The sequence below is a fragment of the Rutidosis leptorrhynchoides genome, chromosome 3 (assembly GCF_046630445.1).
Source record: "Rutidosis leptorrhynchoides isolate AG116_Rl617_1_P2 chromosome 3, CSIRO_AGI_Rlap_v1, whole genome shotgun sequence".
NCBI classification, from domain to species: domain Eukaryota; kingdom Viridiplantae; phylum Streptophyta; class Magnoliopsida; order Asterales; family Asteraceae; genus Rutidosis; species Rutidosis leptorrhynchoides.
In genome coordinates this window covers 517,265,343-517,291,363 of record NC_092335.1, presented here as the reverse complement: position 1 = coordinate 517,291,363, position 26,021 = coordinate 517,265,343, and the positions used below count along the sequence as shown (strand labels likewise).

The 26,021-nt window shown below is 35.3% G+C and overlaps 1 pseudogene; it reads right to left on the bottom strand.

The window, feature by feature from the left end:
* Positions 1-26,021, bottom strand: part of LOC139901872 (sinalpyl alcohol oxidase Nec3-like) — a 134,895-nt pseudogene that overhangs the window by 73,748 nt on the left and 35,126 nt on the right.

Here is a 26,021-nt window from a genome sequence, read left to right as displayed (position 1 = left end):
TGATGAAATCTTGTCTAGAGTCGGTCAGAATTCTTCGGCACAACTATTTAAGGCGAGATCAGTTTGTAAGACATTCGAAGAACGTTCCAAGAATGCCTTGGTTTATAAAAGGCTTTCGTTCGAAAGATGGGGGATATCACATTGGGAAATCCATAAGTTACGATGTGTTTACTTTGACGCATATATTGCGGGTAACCCAAATGCTATTTTACACAATGGGTTAAGAAATTATTTTGACTCACAATATTCAAATATTGGACTTCGTGATTTAGAAAAAGCGGCTAACATGCAACATAAAGAAGCATGTTATGCTTACGGATTAGTAATGTTCGCTTCTCACCAAAGTGAGAACAAGAACATCGGGCTACAACTATTAAACAAAACGTTCCCACAAGTGACGGAGTCGGTAATTGGGGTAAGAAATGAGGTTTTTATATTGTTACGGGACTGTTGGACATTACGTAACCCTCGTCCTTTTGACGACGTTACAACACGCTGTCTTATCAACGGCCATAACGGTTATGTTCCACAAGACCAAGGATGGGAAGTAATCCTAGTAAAACCAGAATGCATGACTTGTTTCTGGACGTATGAATTACGTGTCTTTATTGCCTTTGCTAAACGACTTTTGTACTAGCTAGAATTATCTTCACAACTATCTTGTATCAAAGTTATTGTGTGCTATATTTCATGCTTTATGTAAAATAAGCGGTATTGTAAGTTTGTAAAATATTGTATAAAAGTTTGAACGCGAAATATTATTATAATCAGTTTTTCATATAGAATTGTAGTAGTTGAATTGTATATTAGCTACTAAGTATGAACTTAACGGGTAGGTACTAACCGAATTTAAACTTATAAAACGCTAATATGAAGAAAAAGCATTTATAAATGAGTTCATATTATGCTACGAAATACTATTAACTACTCTTAATATTCTGTATGATTAACTTGTTCCATTTGATTATTTTGAAGGAAATGGCACCGACTACTCGACACACCGTGAATATGAATGAAGAAGAATTCCGTACTTTTCTAGCTTCAAACATAGCCGCAGTACAGGCTGCGCTACATACCAACAATAACCTTGGATCTAGCAGTACAGGAAATCGTGTAGGATGCACCTACAAAGAATTCACTGCCTGCAAACCTTTGGAATTTGATGGAACCGAAGGACCGATCGGATTGAAACGGTGGACCGAGAAGGTCGAATCGGTGTTTGCCATAAGTAAGTGTACTGAAGAGGACAAAGTGAAGTACGCTACGCATACCTTCACAAGTTCTGCGTTAACATGGTGGAATACCTATCTAGAGCAAGTGGGACAAGACGATGCATACGCACTACCGTGGTCAGCATTCAAGCACTTGATGAACGAGAAGTACCGTCCCAGAACCGAGGTCAATAAGCTCAAGACAGAACTTAGAGGGTTACGAACCCAAGGATTTGATATTACCACGTACGAAAGACGATTCACAGAATTGTGCCTATTGTGTCCGGCTGCATTCGAAGATGAGGAAGAGAAGATCGACGCGTTTGTGAAAGGATTACCGGAAAGAATCCAAGAAGATATAAGTTCACACGAGCCCGCCTCCATACAACAGGCATGTAGAATGGCTCACAAACTAGTGAACCAGATTGAAGAAAGAATTAAAGAACAAACTGCTGAAGAGGCCAATGTGAAGCAAGTCAAAAGAAAGTGGGAGGAAAACGGTGATAAGAATCACCAATACAACAACAACAGCAATTACAACAATAATCGCAATAATTATCCCAACAATCGCAACATCAATCGCAACTACAACAAACGGCCCAACAACAACAACAACAACAACAACAACAACAACAGCAACTACAACAATCATCCCAACAACAATAATAACCGCAACAACAACAACAATCAGAAGCAGCTATGCCAAAGGTGTGAAAAGTATCACTCGGGGTTCTGCACCAAATTTTGCAACAAGTGTAAAAGAAATGGTCATAGCGCGGCAAAGTGTGAGGTCTACGGACCAGGGGTTAATAGAACGAAAGGAACAAATGGTGTCGGAACGAGTAATGGCGGAGCAAGTAGTGTCGGATCAAGTTATGCCAATGTAGTTTGTTATAAATGTGGAAAACCGGGCCACATTATTAGAAATTGCCCGAACCAGGAGAACACGAATGGACAAGGCCGCGGAAGAGTTTTCAATATTAATGCGGCAGAGGCACAGGAAGACCCGGAGCTTGTTACGGGTACGTTTCTTATTGACAATAAATCTGCTTACGTTTTATTTGATTCGGGTGCGGATAGAAGCTATATGAGTAGAGATTTTTATGCTAAATTAAGTTGTCCATTGACGCCTTTGGATAGTAAATTTTTACTCGAATTAGCAAATGGTAAATTAATTTCAGCAGATAATATATGTCAGAATCGAGAAATTAAACTGGTTAGCGAAACATTTAAGATTGATTTGATACCAGTAGAGTTAGGGAGTTTTGATGTGATAATCGGTATGGACTGGTTGAAAGAAGTGAAAGCAGAGATCGTTTATTACAAAAATGCAATTCGCATTATACGAGAAAAAGGAAAACCCTTAATGGTGTACGGAGAAAAGGGCAACACGAAGCTACATCTTATTAGTAATTTGAAGGCACAAAAACTAATAAGAAAAGGTTGCTATGCTGTTCTAGCACACGTCGAGAAAGTACAAACTGAAGAAAAGAGCATCAATGATGTTCCCATTGCAAAAGAATTTCCCGATGTATTTTCGAAAGAATTACCGGGATTACCCCCACATCGATCCATTGAATTTCAAATAGATCTTGTACCAGGAGCTGCACAATAGCTCGTGCTCCTTACAGACTCGCACCCAGTGAGATGAAAGAACTGCAAAGCCAATTACAAGAACTTTTAGAGCGTGGTTTCATTCGACCAAGCACATCACCGTGGGGAGCTCCTGTTTTGTTTGTCAAGAAGAAAGATGGTACATTCAGGTTGTGTATCGACTACCGAGAGTTGAACAAACTTACCATCAAGAACCGCTACCCACTACTGAGAATCGACGACTTATTTGATCAACTACAAGGCTCGTCTGTTTATTCAAAGATTGACTTACGTTCCGGGTATCATCAAATGCGGGTGAAAGAAGATGATATTCCAAAGACTGCTTTCAGAACACGTTATGGTCATTACGAGTTTATGGTCATGCCTTTTGGTTTAACTAATGCACCAGCTGTGTTCATGGACCTTATGAACCGAGTGTGTGGACCATACCTTGATAAGTTTGTCATTGTTTTCATTGATGACATACTTATTTACTCAAAGAATGACCAAGAACACGGTGAACATTTGAGAAAGGTGTTAGAAGTATTGAGGAAGGAAGAATTGTACGCTAAATTTTCAAAGTGTGCATTTTGGTTGGAAGAAGTTCAATTCCTCGGTCACATAGTGAACAAAGAAGGTATTAAGGTGGATCCAGCAAAGATAGAAACTGTTGAAAAGTGGGAAACCCCAAAAACTCCGAAACACATACGCCAGTTTTTAGGACTAGCTGGTTACTACAGAAGGTTCATCCAAGACTTTTCCAGAATAGCAAAACCCTTGACTGCATTAACGCATAAAGGGAAGAAATTTGAATGGAATGATGAACAAGAGAAAGCATTTCAGTTATTGAAGAAAAAGCTAACTACGGCACCTATATTGTCATTGCCTGAAGGGAATGATGATTTTGTGATTTATTGTGATGCATCAAAGCAAGGTCTCGGTTGTGTATTAAAGCAATGAACGAAGGTGATTGCTTATGCGTCTAGACAATTGAAGATTCACGAACAAAATTATACGACGCATGATTTGGAATTAGGCGCGGTTGTTTTTGCATTAAAGACTTGGAGGCACTATTATATGGGGTTAAAAGTATTATATATACCGACCACAAAAGTCTTCAACACATATTTAATCAGAAACAATTGAATATGAGGCAGCGTAGGTGGATTGAATTGTTGAATGATTACGACTTTGAGATTCATTACCACCCGGGGAAGGCAAATGTGGTAGCCGACGCCTTGAGCAGAAAGGACAGAGAACCCATTCGAGTAAAATCTATGAATATAATGATTCACACTAACCTTACTACTCAAATAAAGGAGGCGCAACAAGGAGTTTTAAAAGAGGGAAATTTAAAGGATGAAATACCCAAAGGATCGGAGAAGCATCTTAATATTCGGGAAGACGGAACCCGGTATAGGGCTGAAAGAATTTGGGTACCAAAATTTGGAGATATGAGAGAAATGGTACTTAGAGAAGCTCATAAAACCAGATACTCAATCCATCCTGGAACGGGGAAGATGTACAAGGATCTTAAGAAACATTTTTGGTGGCCGGGTATAAAAGCCGATGTTGCTAAATACGTAGGGGAATGTTTGACGTGTTCTAAGGTCAAAGCGGAGCATCAGAAACCATCAGGTCTTCTTCAACAACCCGAAATCCCGGAATGGAAATGGGAAAACATTACCATGGATTTCATCACTAAATTGCCAAGGACTGCAAGTGGTTTTGATACTATTTGGGTAATAGTTGATCGTCTCACCAAATCAGCACACTTCCTGCCAATAAGAGAAGATGACAAGATGGAGAAGTTAGCACGACTGTATTTGAAGAAAGTCATGTCCAGACATGGAATACCAATCTCTATTATCTCTGATAGGGATGGCAGATTTATTTCAAGATTCTGGCAGACATTACAGCAAGCATTAGGAACTCATCTAGACATGAGTACTGCCTATCATCTACAAACTGATGGGCAGAGTGAAAGGACGATACAAACGCTTGAAGACATGCTACGAGCATGTGTTATTGATTAAGGAAACAGTTGGGATCGACATCTACCGTTAGCAGAATTTTCCTACAACAACAGCTACCATTCAAGCATTGAGATGGCGCCGTTTGAAGCACTTTATGGTAGAAAGTGCAGGTCTCTGATTTGTTGGAGTGAAGTGGGGGATAGACAGATTACGGGTCCGGAGATTATACAAGAAACTACCGAGAAGATCATCCAAATTCAACAACGGTTGAAAACTGCCCAAAGTCGACAAAAGAGCTACGCTGACATTAAAAGAAAAGATATAGAATTTGAAATTGGAGAGATGGTCATGCTTAAAGTTGCACCTTGGAAAGGCGTTTTTCGATTTGGTAAACGAGGGAAATTAAATCCAAGGTATATTGGACCATTCAAGATTATTGATCGTGTCGGACCAGTAGCTTACCGACTTGAGTTACCTCAACAACTCGCGGCTGTACATAACACTTTCCGCGTCTCGAATTTGAAGAAATGTTTTGCTAAAGAAGATCTCACTATTCCGTTAGATGAAATCCAAATCAACGAAAAACTTCAATTCATCGAAGAACCCGTCGAAATAATGGATCGTGAGGTTAAAAGACTTAAGCAAAACAAGATACAAATTGTTAAGGTTCGATGGAATGCTCGTAGAGGACCCGAGTTCACCTGGGAGCGTGAAGAACAGATGAAGAAGAAATACCCGCATCTATTTCCAGAAGATTCGTCAACACCTTCAACAGCTTAAAATTTCGGGACGAAATTTATTTAACGGGTAGGTACTGTAGTGACCCGAACTTTTCCATGTTTATATATATTAATTGAGATTGATATTTACATGATTAAATGTTTCCAACATGTTAAACAATTAAACTTGTTAAGACTTGATTAATTGAAATATGTTTCATATAGACAATTGACCACCCAAGTTGACCGGTGATTCACGAACGTTAAAACTTGTAAAAACTATATGATGACATATATATGGATATATATATATAGTTAACATGATACTATGATAAGTAAACATATCATTAAGTATATTAACAATGAACTACATATGTAAAAATAAGACTACTAACTTAATGATTTTTAAACGAGACATATATGTAACGATTATCGTTGTAAAGACATTTAATGTATGTATATATCATATTAAGAGATATTCATACATGATAATATCATGATAATATAATAATTTAAAATCTCATTTGATATTATAAACATTGGGTTAACAACATTTAACAAGATCGTTAACCTAAAGGTTTCAAAACAACACTTACATGTAACGACTAACGATGACTTAACGACTCAGTTAAAATGTATATACATGTAGTGTTTTAATATGTATTTATACACTTTTGAAAGACTTCAATACACTTATCAAAATACTTCTACATAACAAAAATGCTTACAATTACATCCTCGTTCAGTTTCATCAATAATTCTACTCGTATGCACCCGTATTCGTACTCGTACAATACACAGCTTTTAGATGTATGTACTATTGGTATATACACTCCAATGATCAGCTCTTAGCAGCCCATGTGAGTCACCTAACACATGTGGGAACCATCATTTGGCAACTAGCATGAAATATCTCATAAAATTACAAAAATATGAGTAATCATTCATGACTTATTTACATGAAAACAAAATTACATATCCTTTATATCTAATCCATACACCAACGACCAAAAACACCTTCAAACACTTTCATTCTTCAATTTTCTTCATCTAATTGATCTCTCTCAAGTTCTATCTTCAAGTTCTAAGTGTTCTTCATATATTCTACAAGTTCTAGTTACATAAAATCAAGAATACTTTCAAGTTTGCTAGCTCACTTCCAATCTTGTAAGGTGATCATCCAACCTCAAGAAATCTTTGTTTCTTACAGTAGGTTATCATTCTAATACAAGGTAATAATCATATTCAAACTTTGGTTCAATTTCTATAACTATAACAATCTTATTTCAAGTGATGATCTTACTTGAACTTGTTTTCGTGTCATGATTCTGCTTCAAGAACTTCGAGCCATCCAAGGATCCGTTGAAGCTAGATCCATTTTTCTCTTTTACAGTAGGTTTATCCAAGGAACTTAAGGTAGTAATGATGTTCATAACATCATTCGATTCATACATATAAAGCTATCTTATTCGAAGGTTTAAACTTGTAATCACTAGAACATAGTTTAGTTAATTCTAAACTTGTTCGCAAACAAAAGTTAATCCTTCTAACTTGACTTTTAAAATCAACTAAACACATGTTCTATATCTATATGATATGCTAACTTAATGATTTAAAACCTGGAAACACGAAAAACACCGTAAAACCGGATTTACGCTGTCGTAGTAACATCGCGGGCTGTTTTGGGTTAGTTAATTAAAAACTATGATAAACTTTGATTTAAAAGTTGTTATTCTGAGAAAATGATTTTTATTATGAACATGAAACTATATCCAAAAATTATGGTTAAACTCAAAGTGGAAGTATGTTTTCTAAAATGGTCATCTAGACGTCGTTCTTTCGACTGAAATGACTACCTTTACAAAAACGACTTGTAACTTATTTTTCCGACTATAAACCTATACTTTTTCTGTTTAGATTCATAAAATATAGTTCAATATGAAACCATAGCAATTTTATTCACTCAAAACGAATTTAAAATGAAGAAGTTATGGGTAAAACAAGATTGGATAATTTTTCTCATTTTAGCTACGTGAAAATTGGTAACAAATCTATTCCAACCATAACTTAATCAACTTGTATTGTATATTATGTAATCTTGAGATACCATAGACACGTATACAATGTTTCGACCTATCATGTTGACACATCTATATATATTTCGGAACAACCATAGACACTCTATATGTGAATGTTGGAGTTAGCTATACAGGATTGAGGTTGATTCCAAAATATATATAGTTTGAGTTGTGATCAATACTGAGATACGTTTACACTGGGTCGTGGATTGATTCAAGATAATATTTATCGATTTATTTCTGTACATCTAACTGTGGACAACTAGTTGTAGGTTACTAACGAGGACAGCTGACTTAATAAACTTAAAACATCAAAATATATTAAAAGTGTTGTAAATATATTTTGAACATACTTTGATATATATGTATATATTGTTATAGGTTCGTGAATCAACCAGTGGCCAAGTCTTACTTCCCGACGAAGTAAAAATCTGTGAAAGTGAGTTATAGTCCCACTTTTAAAATCTAATATTTTTGGGATGAGAATACATGCAGGTTTTATAAATGATTTACAAAATAGACACAAGTACGTGAAACTACATTCTATGGTTGAATTATCGAAATCGAATATGCCCCTTTTTATTAAGTCTGGTAATCTAAGAATTAGGGAACAGACACCCTAATTGACGCGAATCCTAAAGATAGATCTATTGGGCCTAACAAACCCCATCCAAAGTACCGGATGCTTTAGTACTTCGAAATTTATATCATATCCGAAGGGTGTCCCGGAATGATGGGGATATTCTTATATATGCATCTTGTTAATGTCGGTTACCAGGTGTTCACCATATGAATGATTTTTATCTCTATGTATGGGATGTGTATTGAAATATGAAATCTTGTGGTCTATTATTATGATTTGATATATATATATATAGGTTAAACCTATAACTCACCAACATTTTTGTTGACGTTTTAAGCATGTTTATTCTCAGGTGATTATTAAGAGCTTCCGCTGTCGTATACTTAAATAAGGACGAGATTTGGAGTCCATGCTTGTATGATATTGTGTAAAAACTGCATTCAAGAAACTTATTTTGTTGTAACATATTTGTATTGTAAACCATTATGTAATGGTCGTGTGTAAACAGGATATTTTAGATTATCATTATTTGATAATCTACGTAAAGCTTTTTAAACCTTTATTGATGAAATAAAGGTTATGGTTTGTTTTAAAATGAATGCAGTCTTTGAAAAACGTCTCATATAGAGGTTAAAACCTCGCAACGAAATCAATTAATATGGAACGTTTTTAATCAATAAGAACGAGACATTTCAATATTCTCCATTATATTTAGGGGCTTCATGTTTTCGTTTTCCCTTCCCGACTTCAAGTCAAGCGAATAATGGTCCAGAATTCGTAGGTATGGAGTTTCGAATGATCATAACATACAAAGTAGAAAGGAAAGGTAGTAGCACGATTTGATTTGTTAAATTACCAGAATATCTGGAAAAGACCGAATTATCAAGAAATATATTTTCTTGATATATTTAGAGATTTTATAGAATGAAAGAGTTATGTAACATGGTTCATGATGAGGGTGGGATCTGTGAACCTTTATCACGTTCCATTAGAAACTCAGCATGACTTACTGTAATATAATCACGTTGATCAAGTGTCATTATATTATACTAATTCATACTTCAGTTCCCAACACTACTTCAAACATCCATTTTTCGAATTTTTCAGATTTTAGAAACTAAAATAGTTTCTTTTATAATGTAACACAGATAGCATGAAGAGATGAATGATTTCAGATAAGAATAATTATAAAAATATCTTCAGAAATATGGAGGATATTTATAATGGAAGATACGATGATATCTTAGAATATTTAAGATAAGATGATGATGAAAAATATTGTCCGCAAAGATTTTAGAGTAAGGAGCAAGGTATTTGCTAAGGATTTCAGCAGACACTGAATCATTTGTATTCTTTGAAGGTAGATTTCGTCTTTGTGATTTGTCCACAGCCTCCTTCATAGTCTGCTCAATCCATTTTCCAGTTCCAAACCTTCTCTTTTTCTCAGCTTTACCACCATACTATTCTTTATCATCAAACTTTTGACTATTAAGGTCGTTTACAGTTTTTGCTGCTTCATCAGCATTTTTCCAAAATTCGGAGGGCTAGTTCATAGTTTGGGATGTTTTTCAGAAACTTCACATTCGAAGTATGTAAGTCTAGAAGATAGACATTATATGTATATATATATCTGTTGGGGTAGAATTGCTGCGAAATTCGAAATACTGATTGCTAATTCCCTGTAGTTGGTATGGCAATTATTGTTACAAGATATGGATGAGTACATGATAGGGTTTCAATGAGTATATGGGTTTTTCAGAAGGTCAAGGATAAATGAAGTTGTTGGTAAATTTACTGCTAATGTGGTGGAACATAAAAGGTTCCCCGGTAACAAAAACGTATATACCAAAGTTTCAAGTCTGAAAGGTTGTCGTTGACTGGTTGAATGGTTGATAATACTGGATACTTTGAAAAGGAACTGCAAGGTTATTTTTGGTAAAAACAATACTAAAGGATCTTTCACAGTTTTGAAGTCAAAGTATAGCTTTGAAAGATGTAGAGATCTAAGAATGATTTCACAGGTTCAGAGTTATGACTTGGATTCTGATCCGTCAATATCAGAATATGTAATTGAATTTGTATGAAAACGATTGTATATCGTTGTGAGCATTGTTAATAAATTTTTTTTTTTTGAATCAAAGTTGAAGAATGTACAGTGTAACATATTAATTGTGAACTTATATATTTCTCGAGTATTACCTAACCGTTAAAGATTTCACAATTAATATTTTGTATAAAAGAATTTTTATTACCGTCTTTATGAAAATATATGTATGTATATTTTCTTCAGATGTAATACAGATTTAATGAGTTAATATCATATTAAGCTCATTTGATTTTCGGCTTGACTTATAAATAAATGATCTCTAAAACATTAGAGATTACATAATCTTCGCGGAGTATCTCACTAATGAAATCAATACTTCATTATTTATTCTTATTCCTTGGTGAAGGATGTTGATGCTAGGGGAATTTTTGTGAACCTTATAAGGCACATATGATGTTTTCTGGAAAGTTTCGAGTACATCGAAAATGAAAATGTAGAATCAATTATGTAATTGAATAATACACTTGGTTTATTAGGAAATGGAATTCATTGCGTTGAAACGGAGATTGTAGTTAACAAGGTTAAGTTGTTATCGAAGGATGTACATCATAGCACATTAATAATATGAATTTAACCGAGTAGTATTTACCCTTTTTCAATTCATACATAATAGCTTAGTACGAAAAGATTTATGATGGTTTTAAATTTTATATATATAAGATATACATATAAATTCTTTAGAGGAATTGAGTTATTACTTCATAACTCATTGATACAATATACTCGTTGTTGACTCATAATGATGTCCACGGTGCTTTCTTGAACTGACGGAGCTTGTGATGTAGCAGATGCTACTGGTAAAACAAGTCTAGCTTGTACCTTACGCACCATTCTTGTCAGGGTTTCTATTCTTCCTTCTATCATCTCTGTTCATCTGATTTACAGTTAGAACTGGGATAAATAATCTCTAAGATTTTAGAGATTACCTAATCACCGTAGAATATTTCTCCGATGAAGTTATGAATCAATACTTCATCATTTATTGTTGTTGGTACTCCTTGGTACCTATGGTGAGTATGATGTTGATATCCGAGGTACAGATTGCGATGTTGAGGCGTGTGATGCGGATGTGATTGTTGGTGGTGGTAATGATACTGTTGGTGTTGATGATGGCGGTACCGGTTATGCTGCTGGTGCTGCTGCTGGTGTTCGTAACCCTTGCACCATATTCTCCAAAGCCACTACCCGAGCACGAAGCTCGTTGACTTCTTCTACTAACCCCGGATGATTGGCGGTTCGGATAAGCGGATGAATAAGATTTACAATATTGGATATTACGTAGTCGTTGCTAGCTGTTCTGGAAATGAGGGTGAAAATGGTGTTACGAACGGGTTCGCCGTTAAGTGCTTCAGGTTCTTCGCCAAGAGGTGAATGTGGTGGATGGAAAGGATCGCCTTTTTCCTGTCTCCACTGATTAAGTAGATTACGAACACATCCCTAATTCATCCAGAATAGATGATGGCTAATTGGTTGATCCATTCCGGTTAAGCTGTTTTCGGAGCTCGAGTGGAAATCCATATCGGAATAGCTGTCGGAATCTGAGGAATTCGAACTAGATGCGGAATTCATCTTACACGATTTGGATAAAGGATTTTTGATATGAAATGTTTTTTGGATATCGGATGATATTCTAATTACATAGAATACCTATATATAATACAAGGGATCCGTAAATTACGGAGGAACTTTCGAAAGCTGTCAGGCAAAATTTACAGTAACATATACGCTAAGATATGAATTAGCAGATATGCTATGATACGAATTTTGTCTATACACTATTCATGCAATCAATGCAGTAAGACGTGTCTAGACTTGGAATGATAAGCAGGTAATTTCCGACAAGAAATGATAAACAAAACTTTTGACATGCAGACACAGTCGAAGTCCATACTTATGAATGTATCCTAACAACTATTAGTTAGACATACTAATGCAAAGACCTGGTTCACTAGGACCAATGCTCTGATACCAACTGTGATGATCGCTCCAAATCCATATGGATAATACGTCATTCATCGATTTCATTGCGAGGTATTTGACCTCTATATGATACGTTTTGTAAACATTGCATTCTTTTGAAAAGGCATACCATAAATGAATATTTAAATCAAAGGTTTTCGACATCTGATAATTTCTACATATAGACAATCATCGTAATATAATAGTTTACAATGATACTTTCATTGAAAATGCAGTCAAAATAAGATACATGGTGATGATTTGGTGAATGCAACGTTTCCTTGAAAAGTATGTCATGTAAGACTCCATGCACATAGCTTGTCTAACATATAAGCAAACAGCGGAAGACTTATAGGGAACCTGAGAATAAACATGCTAACAAGTGTCAACACAAAGGTTGGTGAGTTCATAGTTTTAGTGTTTCGCATAATCTGTATATAAAAGTGGATCACAAGATTTCAGTTGTTTCATCCAGAAACGTATATCAAAAGTTTATCAATAGATTCTACGTAACAGAGCACCCTGGTAACTAAGCTTAAACGTTATAATGATAAATACCCCATTCGTTTTAATACACGCAAACCAACGTGTCCTAAACTCAAATAACACACGTCCGTTAAAAGGCTAGTGCTCTAGCTCGGACGGGGATGTCAAGCCCTATGGATCCATATACTGTTATTCACGCCCACCAGTCCACATCCTATGTACTGGCAGTTCCTAGTTACCAAAGCTAAGGGATTTTCGGTTTAAACTCAGTGTAGAATTAAGTATGTACTTGTATCCATTGCGTTTAAATAAAGTGCATGTATTCTCAGCCCAAAAATGTATATTGCAAAAGCAATTAAAAAGGGATCATATGAAACTCTCCTTAGCAGCATATAAAGTTGTTCATCGTAATGTGACCAAAACTTGGAATATCAAATAATCGTAGATCTCAACCTAGAGAACATATGTTGGTCAATAAATGTATATCAAGCTAGGTCTGGTCATAGTGTATCACAATCCTAATGCTCGAGATCGACATACAAAAGTTATCCAAAGTCGTTTCAAAAAGTCAATTTTTGACAATAGTTTAGCAAAACGAGACGTACCTTATATAAGGATTCATTTACTCGGTTGGTAATATTCAAAAAATCCAATTTATCAATCTCGTAAACAAGTTGTTTAAATCTTAATTGCAGATTCAAAAGTAATTTCAATTAACGTCAATCATAATTCAGTTGATCATATCTTTTAATCCGTTCATCGAAACTCTTCGATATCTAAATGAAAAGTCATTGATTTTTCGCCAGCTTTCCAAAAACATGTATATCATGTACCTTTTACCAGTAATATATGTATTTAATACGTGATTCATCATAAACTGTTTAACGACGAAATTTAGCATACAAGCATGCATAAACATATATACTCGAGCACTAGACATGGATACGCTATTAATATATAAAAGATAAAATATGAGTGCTTACGTATCAATATTGAGATTCAATATTGTAGGAAAGTACGTAGACGTAACGGAGATGATAAACACTAGGTTTGATTTGCCAATAATACCCACGTACATTACCCATAACCTCCATAGCTATAACCCATATTTTCCTTAGCTCTATCCCGCTTGAAAAACCCATTTTGAAAGTGACACGCTCATAACCTCGTCGTAGTATTTTATGTATAATACTAATTAATAATACTAAAAATAATAAGATTAATAATAATATTGATCTTAATAATATATATATATATATATATATATATATATAAATATCGAGAGAGAAGTGAATGGAGTGCATTACAGAATCCGAAATCGTTCAATTTATAGGACTTGGCCTGAAAAAGTACCTCATGCGAGTGCATGGGATTTTAATGCAATTCTCATGCACTTGCATGAGCTCATGCACTTGCATGGGTTTTATGCCTATTTCCCATGCGATCGCATGGCCGTCAGATCCAGCTCACATATTTTTTATTTTCTTGTTTGTCGACATAATTAAATATAATATATATATAATTTAAATAATTAATTATATATTATATTAAATTCATGTGCATAGTTGACTTGTAATTTTTGTTTCGATGACTCGTACGTTGTCACTCGACTTATGTCCCGGTTCCGGTTTCTCGAACGCATTTTCGTACGCTTAGAAAACTCGCAATTTACGTTTTGTGACTCGTACCTTTGTCAAAATATAGCCTTAAATTATCCATAAACTATACCACTCAAAGTATATCTTAATCTTTCGAGTGTTTTGGTCATTTACTTATATAAATCATTATCTCGTTATTTATTAATATAATAATATTTATCAAACGTTTCATAACCAAGTTAATATCTATTCTCAATATTTATAAACACGTTTTAAAATACATATCGCAAGTTATTCATATAATTAATTCTTAACAATTAATATTCTAATTATTGTATGTGTCCAAATTACGTTATTTAAACAAACACTTTATCATTTATTTCGAATACCGTTAAAAAGGAATAATTTCTCAAATCAGTGTGGTCCTCACAACAGAGACCCGTAACAATATCATAATCATTAAAGGACTTAATAAATATCTTTTAATTCAATCGTTTGGCATTATATTTTAACTCCGTAGTTAAATATATCAATCAGATAATCAAACCAATAAGTTTAATGCACAGTATCATATACTCAACACTTTGTTACGTTTTCAAGTTATAGTATATGTATCTATTTACATATAATTGTTCGCGAATCGTTGAGAACCATCGAAAGGTAATTGAATAGTTCAAAAGTTTTGAGACTCAGTTTTACAGACTTTGCTTATCGTGTCAGAAACGTTAAAGATTAAGTTTAAATTTGGTCAGAAATTTTCGGGTCATCACATTAATGGAAGATGAAGCCGATCTAGCCGATAAAGGGCAGTATCAAAGAATCATAGGAAAACTCATCTACCTTGCCCACACTCGGCCAAATATAACATATGCAGTAGGAGTAGTGAGCCAATTTATGCACCAACCACGGGCTCACCACATGGAAGCTGCAATGAGGATCATCAGATATCTCAAGAAAACAGCGGGACATGGGGTAGTTTTCAAGAAAAACGAACACCTTAAGACCCAAATATATACAGATGCAAGTTGGGCTAGAGAAAAGGGGGATAGAAGATCTACACCAGGATTCTTCACGCTTGTTGGAGGAAACTTAGTTGCATGGAGAAGTAAAAAGCAAAAAGTAGTATCTCTTTCGAGTGCACAATCCGAGTTTAGAGGAATAGCAAAGGGAGTAGCTGAAGCATTATGGATCCGAAAACTATTAACAGAGATTGGTTTCAAACAAGAAGAGACAAGTCAAATTCTATGTGACAACGAAGCAGCTATTGCCATTTCCAAAAATCCAGTCCAACATGAACGAACTAAACATGTTGAAATAGATAGACACTTTATTAGAGAAAAACTAGATGCATAAATAATTTCTCTTCCTCACATCAGATCAAAAGATCAGCTAGTCGACATTCTCACAAAATCGGTTAACGGAAGATTCTTAATGATGTTCTAGTCAAGTTGAATATCGGAAACCCCACTATTCAACTTGAGGGGGAGTGTTAGAAAGTGACTAATCACATTACCTCAAATGGATGGTTGACCATTTGGATCAGAAGGAAAATAGCCTTCATCATTTCCACAATTAGATGGTTCACAAGATGACTTTGGTGACAGGAAACTCAGCTACTGCAGCATACAAACAATAACAAACGGCTAACACAAACATCATCTTTTCCATAAATATTTAAGGGGTTCCAAAGTAGTGTTGGATCCAAACCTCAAATAGAAATAGCTGTTAGGTATTTTTTGTATAAAAGGCCTCAATGGCCATTATAAAAAACAAGTTCAGTTAAGAAAAAACTGATTAAGCACTCAATCTTATACTTTCAATTCTTAACAGTTTCGTTATCGTATATCATTATAGGATCCGATTTGGGAACACCTCCTCGTTCAAGTAGTAGTACGGAGTATTTTTCAGATTATGTAGTTGCTAAGGAACAGCCAGCAGTTCCACCTCCAACAATGATGTAATCATACTTTAGTGCAGGAGAAAATTTGGTGGCTTCATATGTGAAATTAAGATAACTTTTATCTGCACAGTATACTAACAATATTTGATTATTCAAGTTCTATCAGTAGTTAGCAGATGATATTAGAATCTTTAATCATGGATAGAGAAATATAGAGAAGTTATCATTACTTGTGTAGTGACCCGAACTTTTCCATGTTTATATATATTAATTGAGATTGATATTTACATGATTAAATGTTTCCAACATGTTAAGCAATCAAACTTGTTAAGACTTGATTAATTGAAATATGTTTCATATAGACAATTGACCACCCAAGTTGACCGGCGATTCACGAACGTTAAAACTTGTAAAAATGACATGACGATATATATATGGATATACATATGGTTAACATGAGATTATGATAAGTAAGTATCTCCATAAGTATATTAACAATGAGTTATATACATATAAACAAGACTACTAACTTAAGGATTTCGAAACGAGACATATATGTAACGATTATCGTTGTAACGACATTTAAATGTATATATATCATATTAAGATATATTAATATATCATAATATCATGATAATATAATAATTTAACATCTCATTAGATATAATAAACAATGGGTTAACAACATTAATTGAGATCGTTAACTTAAAGGTTTCAAAACAACACTTACATGTAACGACTAACGATGACTTAACGACTCAGTTAAAATGTATATACATGTAGTGTATTTAGATGTATTAAAATACTTTTGGAAGACTTCAAGACATATATCAAAACACTCATACTTAACGAAAATGGTTACAGTTACTTTCCCATTCTTTTCTTGCATCAAGAATTCTAGTCGTATTCTTACCCGTATTATACACAGCTTTAAAACGTACTTACTATGGGTATATACCAATAGGAACTAGCATGGGATTCCACTCTTGATTATGTCATGTATGACTAATTAATTTTAACTTCTACCATGAGCTAGTCAACTAACTAGAACTCCTTTTAACCCCACTCACCACTCACCAATTACCACTCATCATTCACTCCATTTCACTTCCAATTCTCTTTCTAATTCTCTCTCAACACACACACACACACTATTATGAACGTATTTTTCCAGTAGTTAATCATCATTTTCATCAAAAATCACTTCAAGAATCAAGCTATAATCATCATAGGAAGAACACTTCAAGAACACTTCAAAAATCCCTTCAAGTTTACTAATTTACTTCCAAGCTTTCTAATCCATTCCAAGTAATCATCTAAGATCAACAAACCTTTGTTATATACAGTAGGTTATCTTTCTTATTCAAGGTAATATTCATATTCAAACTTTGATTCAATTTCTATAACTATAAACTATCTTAATTCGAGTAAAAATCTTACTTGAACTTGTTTTTGTGTCATGATCCTACTTCAAGAACTTTCAAGCCATCCAAGATCCTTTGAAGCTAGATCATTTCTTGTCACTTCCAGTAGGTTTACCTGCTAAACTTGAGGTAGTAATGATGTTCATAACATCATTCGATTCATATATATAAAACTATCTTATTCGAAGGTTTAAACTCGTAATCACTTGAACATAGTTTAGTTAATTCTAAACTTGTTCGCAAACAAAAGTTAATCCTTCTAACTTGACTTTTAAAATTAATTAAACACATGTTCTATATCTATATGATATGCTAACTTAATGATTTAAAACCTCGAAACACGAAAAATACCGTAAAACCGAATTTACGCCGTCGTAGGAACACCGCGGGCTGTTTTGGGTTAGTTAATTAAAAACTATGATAAACTTTGATTTAAAAGTTGTTATTCTGAGAAAATGATTTTTATTATGAACATGAAACTATATCCAAAAATTATGGTTAAACTCAAAGTGGAAGTATGTTTTCTAAAATGGTCATCTAGATGTCGTTCTTTCGACTGAAATGACTACCTTTACAAAAACGACTTGTAACTTATTTTTCCGACTATAAACCTATAATTTTTCTGTTTATATTCATAAAATAGAGTTCAATATGAAACCATAGCAATTTGATTCACTCAAAACGGATTTAAAATGAAGAAGTTATGGGTATAACAAGATTGGATAATTTTTCTCATTTTAGCTACGTGAAAATTGGTAACAAATCTATTCCAACCATAACTTAATCAACTTGTATTGTATATTATGTAATCTTGAGATACCATAGACACGTATACAATGTTTCGACCTATCATGTCGACACATCTATATATATTTCGGAACAACCATAGACACTCTATATGTGAATGTTGGAGTTAGCTATACAGGGTTGAGGTTTTATCACTAAAATGCCCATTTTTTCTCCCATATTTGACTCAGAGCCCATAAAAATAAAAATTTGACAAATTGCCCGCGCAAGACGCAAGGGCGCAAGGTGCCCTTTGCGACCTTGCTCCCCGGTGGACGCAAGGACGCAAAGTGCCTCTTGCTCCCTTGCTTCCCGGGGACGCAAGGACGCAAGGTGCCTCTTGCGACCTTGCTTCCCGGGGACGCAAGGACGCAAGGTGCATCTTGCTCCTACCTGATGTCATAATCAATGTTTTCTTTCAGACATTTCATCAAACACCTTACGTGCATAACAATTAAGCTTGATTAGTACTTCGTAATATGATTATGATAGCTTTATTTATATATTAATAATTAATAATAATCATGATATCTCAAGTGAAATGAACAATTTTTGCATGAATGTAGAGGAGTTCCAGGATTTGCATTCACGCACAATCTTACATACATGGAGCATATACTAAAAAAAAAAAAAAAAAAAAAAAGGTTGGAGCTCGCATCAAGGTCAGAACAACTACAATTTTATCAAGTACGTATTAATTCAACCTATTAATTAGTTAACTAGTAAATTAAACCTCATATATTTGTAATTTCCTGACGCATATATACATGTAGTAAGATTCGAAGCTAACGTTTATGAATCAAACAAAGAGATAGAGCAAAACAAAGATATGCACGTAAGGTGTTTGATGAAATGTCTGAAAGAAAACATTGATTATGACATCAGGTAGGAGCAAGAAGCACTTTGCGTCCTTGCGTCCCCGGGAAGCAAGGTCGCAAGAGGCACCTTGCGTCCTTGCGTCCCCGGGAAGCAAGGAAGCAAGAGTCACCTTGCGTCCAAGGTCGCAAAGGGCAGCGCCCTTGCGTCTTGCGAGGGCAAATTGTCAAATTTTTATTTTTATGGGCTCTGAGTAAAATATGGGATAAAAAATGGGCATTTTAGTGATAATCCCTTCCAAAATATATATAGTTTGAGTTGTGATCAATACTGAGATACGTATACACTGGGTCGTGGATTGATTCAAGATAATATTTATCGATTTATTTATGTACATCTAACTGTGGACAACTAGTTGTAGGTTACTAACGAGGACAGCTGACTTAATAAACTTAAAACATCAAAATATATTAAAAGTGTTGTAAATATATTTTGAACATACTTTAATATATATGTATATATTGTTATAGGTTCGTGAATCAACCGTGGCCAAGTCTTACTTCTCGACGAAGTAAAAATCTGTGAAAGTGAGTTATAGTCCCACTTTTAAAATCTAATATTTTTGGGATGAGAATACATGCAGGTTTTATAAATGATTTACAAAATAGACACAAGTACGTGAAACTACATTCTATGGTTGAATTATCGAAATCGAATATGCCCCTTTTTATTAAGTCTGGTAATCTAAGAATTAGGGAACAGACACCCTAATTGACGCGAATCCTAAAGATAGATCTATTGGGCCTAACAAACCCCATCCAAAGTACCGGATGCTTTAGTACTTCGAAATTTATATCATATCCGAAGGGTGTCCCGGAATGATGGGGATATTCTTATATATATGCATCTTGTTAATGTCGGTTACCAGGTGTTCACCATATGAATGATTTTTATCTCTATGGATAGGATGTGTATTGAAATATGAAATCTTGTGGTCTATTGTTACGATTTGATATATATATAGGTTAAACCTATAACTCACCAACATTTTTGTTGACGTTTAAAGCATGTTTATTCTCAGGTGAATATTAAGAGCTTCCGCTGTTGTATACTAAAATAAGGACAAGATTTGGAGTCCATGTTTGTATGATATTGTGTAAAAACTGCATTCAAGAAACTGATTTCGATGTAACATATTTGTATTGTAAACCATTATGTAATGGTCGTGTGTAAACAGGATATTTTAGATTATCATTATTTGATAATCTACGTAAAGCTTTTTAAACCTTCATTTATAAAATAAAGGTTATGGTTTGTTTTAAAAATGAATGCAGTCTTTGAAAAACGTCTCATATAGAGGTCAAAACCTCGCAACGAAATCAATTAATATGGAACGTTTTTAATCAATAAGAACGGGACATTTCAGTTGGTATCCGAGCGTTGGTCTTAGAGAACCAGAATTTTGCAATAGTGTGTCTTATCGAGTTTGTTAGGATGCATTAGTGAGTCTGGACTTCGACCGTGTTTACTTGAAAAATGATTGCTTAACAAATTTTGTTGGAAACTATATATTTTTAACATGTGAATATTATGTGATATATTAATCTCTTAATGCGTTTGATATTATGTGATAGATGTCTACCTCTAGAACAAGTCCCATTGACTCACCTAATAATAATGAAGAGTCAAATGTAAATTGGAATGATTCGTGGACTGATTCACAAGTTCCCGAAGAGGAACCGGAAGAAGAGTCGGAACCGAAAGAAGAATCGGAACCGGAAGAAGAATCGGAACCAGATGAAGAAATAGAACCGGTGGGGGAAATAATAAAACGGTTAAGTAAAAGAAAATCCTCAACCAACCGACCAAGGTTAATTATGGTCAATGGTGTTTCCGCCAAGGAAGCAAAATATTGGGAGGATTACCAATTCTCCGATGAATCGGATTCCGACGAGAATTCCGATGATGTTATAGAAATTACCCCAACTGAATTTAAAAAGGCAAAAGAAAATAATAAGGGAAAGGGCATAAAAATAGAGAAATCTAATTCCAACCCCGATGAACTTTATATGTATCGTCAACCCCCGAAGTCCTTAAGTTGTAACAATGACCCGGGAACCTCTAAACCACCAGGTTTTTCTAAACCAATGTGGAAAATTACGGCTCGTATTAGGGGAACATCATATATCCCTAGAAACTTGGCAAAACGAACCAAAACCGAAGAAGAAGAAACAAGCGAGTCGGAATAAGATAGTTGTATTCGTGTGGTGTAATATATGTAATATAGTGTGCTTATGCTTTATTATATATGTGAAAATTGCTTGTATTAATAAGTATTTTTTTTATGAATCTAACTCTTGTCTATTTTACAGTATAAAAACACAAAATGGATAGACAACCCAATATTTTAAGAGACCTACCCGGAGACATGATTGATGAAATCTTGTCTAGAGTCGGTCAGAATTCTTCGGCACAACTATTTAAGGCGAGATCAGTTTGTAAGACATTCGAAGAACGTTCCAAGAATGCCTTGGTTTATAAAAGGCTTTCGTTCGAAAGATGGGGGATATCACATTGGGAAATCCATAAGTTACGATGTGTTTACTTTGACGCATATATTGCGGGGAACCCAAATGCTATTTTACGCAATGGGTTAAGAAATTATTTTGACTCAATATATCCGAATATTGGACTTCGTGATTTAGAAAAAGTGGCTAACATGCAACATAAAGAAGCATGTTATGCTTACGGATTAGTAATGTTCGCTTCTCACCAAAGTGAGAACAAGAACATCGGGCTACAACTATTAAACAAAACGTTCCCACAAGTGACGGAGTCGGTAATTGGGGTAAGAAATGAGGTTTTTAGATTGTTACGGGACTGTTGGACATTACGTAACCCTCGTCCCTTTGACGACGTTACAACACGCTGTCTTATCAACGGCCATAACGGTTATGTTCCACAAGACCAAGGATGGGAAGTAGTCCTAGTAAAACCAGAATGCATGACTTGTTTCTGGACGTATGAATTACGTGTCTTTATTGCCTTTGCTGAACGACTTGTGTACTAGCTAGAATTATCTTCACAACCATCTTGTATCAAATTTATTGTGTACTATATTTCATGCTATATGTAAAATAAGCGGTATTGTAAGTTTGTAAAATATTGTGTAAAAGTTTGAACGCGAAATATTATTATAATCAGTTTTTCATATAGAATTGTAGTAGTTGAATTGTATATTAGCTACTAAGTATGAACTTAACGGGTAGGTACTACCCAAATTTAAACTTATAAAACGCTAATATGAAGAAAAAGCTTTTATAAATGAGTTCATATTATGCTACGAAATACTATTAACTACTCTTAATATTCTGTATGATTAACTTGTTCCATTTGACTATTTTGAAGGAAATGGCACCAACTACTCGACACACCGTGAATATGAATGAAGAGGAATTCCGTACTTTTCTAGCTTCAAACATAGCCGCAGTACAGGCTGCGCTACATACCAACAATAACCTTGGATCTAGCAGTACAGGAAATCGTGTAGAATGCACCTACAAAGAATTCACTGCCTGCAAACCTTTGGAATTTGATGGAACTGAAGGACCGATCGGATTGAATCGGTGGACCGAGAATGTCGAATCGGTGTTTGCCATAAGTAAGTGTACCGAGGAGGACAAAGTGAAGTACACTACGCATACCTTCACATGTTCTGCGTTAACATGGTGGAATACCTATCTAGAGCAAGTGGGATAAGACGATGCGTACGCACTACCGTGGTCAGCATTCAAGCACTTGATGAACGAGAAGTACCGTCCCAGAACCGAGGTCAATAAGCTCAAGACAGAACTTAGAGGGTTACGAACCCAAGGATTTGATATTACCACGTACGAAAGACGATTCACAGAATTGTGCCTATTGTGTCCGGGAGCATTCGAAGATGAGGAAGAGAAGATCGACGCGTTTGTGAAAGGATTACCGGAAAGAATCCAAGAAGATATAAGTTCACACGAGCCCGCCTCCATACAACAGGCATGTAGAATGGCTCACAAACTAGTGAACCAGATTGAAGAAAGAATTAAAGAACAGACTGCTGAAGAGGCTAATGTGAAGCAAGTCAAAAGAAAGTGGGAGGAAAACGGTGATAAGAATCACCAATACAACAACAACAGCAATTACAACAATAATCGCAACAATTATCCCAACAATCGCAACATCAATCGCAACTACAACAAACGGCCCAACAACAATAACAACAACAACAACAACAACAACAACAACAGCAGCAACTACAATAATCATCCCAACAATAATAATAACCGCAACAACAACAACAATCAGAAGCAGCTATGCCAAAGGTGTGAAAAGTATCACTCGGGGTTCTGCACTAAATTTTGCAACAAGTTTAAAAGAAATGGTCATAGCGCGGCGAAGTGTGAGGTCTACGGACCAGGGGTTAATAGAACGAAAGGAACAAATGGTGTCGGAACGAGTAATGGCGGAGCAAGTAGTGTCCGAGCAAGTTATGCCAATGTAGTTTGTTATAAGTGTGGAAAACCGGGCCACATTATTAGAAATTGCCCGAACCAGGAGAACACGAATGGACAAGGCCGCGGAAGAGTTTTCAATATTAATGCGGCAGAGGCACAGGAAGACCCGGAGCTTGTTACGGGTACGTTTCTTATTGACAATAAATCTGCTTACGTTTTATTTGATTCGGGTGCGGATAGAAGCTATATGAGTAGAGATTTTTGTGCTAAATTAAGTTGTCCAATGACGCCTTTGGATAGTAAATTTTTACTCGAATTAGCAAATGGTAAATTAATTTCAGCAGATAATATATGTCGGAATCGAGAAATTAAACTGGTTAGCAAAACATTTAAGATTGATTTGATACCAGTAGAGTTAGGGAGTTTTGATGTGATAATCGGTATGGACTGGTTGAAAGAAGTGAAAGCAGAGATCGTTTGTTACAAAAATGCAATTCGCATTATACGAGAAAAAGGAAAACCCTTAATGGTGTACGGAGAAAAGGGTAACACGAAGCTACATCTTATTAGTAATTTGAAGGCACAAAAACTAATAAGAAAAGGTTGCTATGCTGTTGTAGCACACGTCGAGAAAGTACAAACTGAAGAAAAGAGCATCAATGATGTTCCCGTCGCAAAAGAATTTCCCGATGTATTTCCGAAAGAATTACCGGGATTACCCCCACATCGATCCGTTGACTTTCAAATAGATCTTGTACCAGGAGCTGCACCAATAGCTCGTGCTCCTTACAGACTCGCACCCAGCGAGATGAAAGAACTGCAAAACCAATTACAAGAACTTTTAGAGCATGGTTTCATTCGACCAAGCACATCACCGTGGGGAGCTCCTGTTTTGTTTGTCAAGAAGAAAGATGGTACATTCAGGTTGTGTATCGACTACCGAGAGTTGAACAAACTTACCATCAAGAACCGCTACCCACTATCGAGAATCGACGACTTATTTGATCAACTACAAGGCTCGTCTGTTTATTCAAAGATTGACTTACGTTCCGGGTATCATCAAATGCGGGTGAAAGAAGATGATATTCCAAAGACTGCTTTCAGAATACGTTACGGTCATTACGAGTTTATGGTCATGCCGTTTGGTTTAACTAATACACCAGCTGTGTTCATGGACCTTATGAACCGAGTGTGTGGACCATACCTTGACAAGTTTGTCATTGTTTTCATTGATGACATACTTATTTACTCAAAGAATGACCAAGAACACGGTGAACATTTGAGAAAGGTGTTAGAAGTATTGAGGAAGGAAGAATTGTATGCTAAGTTTTCAAAGTGTGCATTTTGGTTGGAAGAAGTTCAATTCCTCGGTCACATAGTGAACAAAGAAGGTATTAAGGTGGATCCGGCAAAGATAGAAACTGTTGAAAAGTGGGAAAACCCGAAAACTCCGAAACACATACGCCAGTTTTTAGGACTAGCTGGTTACTACAGAAGGTTCATCCAAGACTTTTCCAGAATAGCAAAACCCTTGACTGCATTAACGCATAAAGGGAAGAAATTTGAATGGAATGATGAACAAGAGAAATCGTTTCAGTTATTGAAGAAAAAGCTAACTACGGCACCTATATTGTCATTGCCTGAAGGGAATGATGATTTTGTGATTTATTGTGACGCATCAAAGCAAGGTCTCGGTTGTGTATTAATGCAACGAACGAAGGTGATTGCTTATGCGTCTAGACAATTGAAGATTCACGAACAAAATTATACGACGCATGATTTGGAATTAGGCGCGGTTGTTTTTGCATTAAAGACTTGGAGGCACTACTTATATGGGGTCAAAAGTATTATATATACCGACCACAAAAGTCTTCAACACATATTTAATCAGAAACAACTGAATATGAGGCAGCGTAGGTGGATTGAATTATTGAATGATTACGACTTTGAGATTCGTTACCACCCGGGGAAGGCAAATGTGGTAGCCGATGCCTTGAGCAGGAAGGACAGAGAACCCATTCGAGTAAAATCTATGAATATAATGATTCATAATAACCTTACTACTCAAATAAAGGAGGCGCAACAAGGAGTTTTAAAAGAAGGAAATTTAAAGGATGAAATACCCAAAGGATCGGAGCAGCATCTTAATATTCGGGAAGACGGACCCCGGTATAGGGCTGAAAGGATTTGGGTACCAAAATTTGGAGATATGAGAGAAATGGTACTTAGAGAAGCTCATAAAACCAGATACTCAATACATCCTGGAACGGGGAAGATGTACAAGGATCTCAA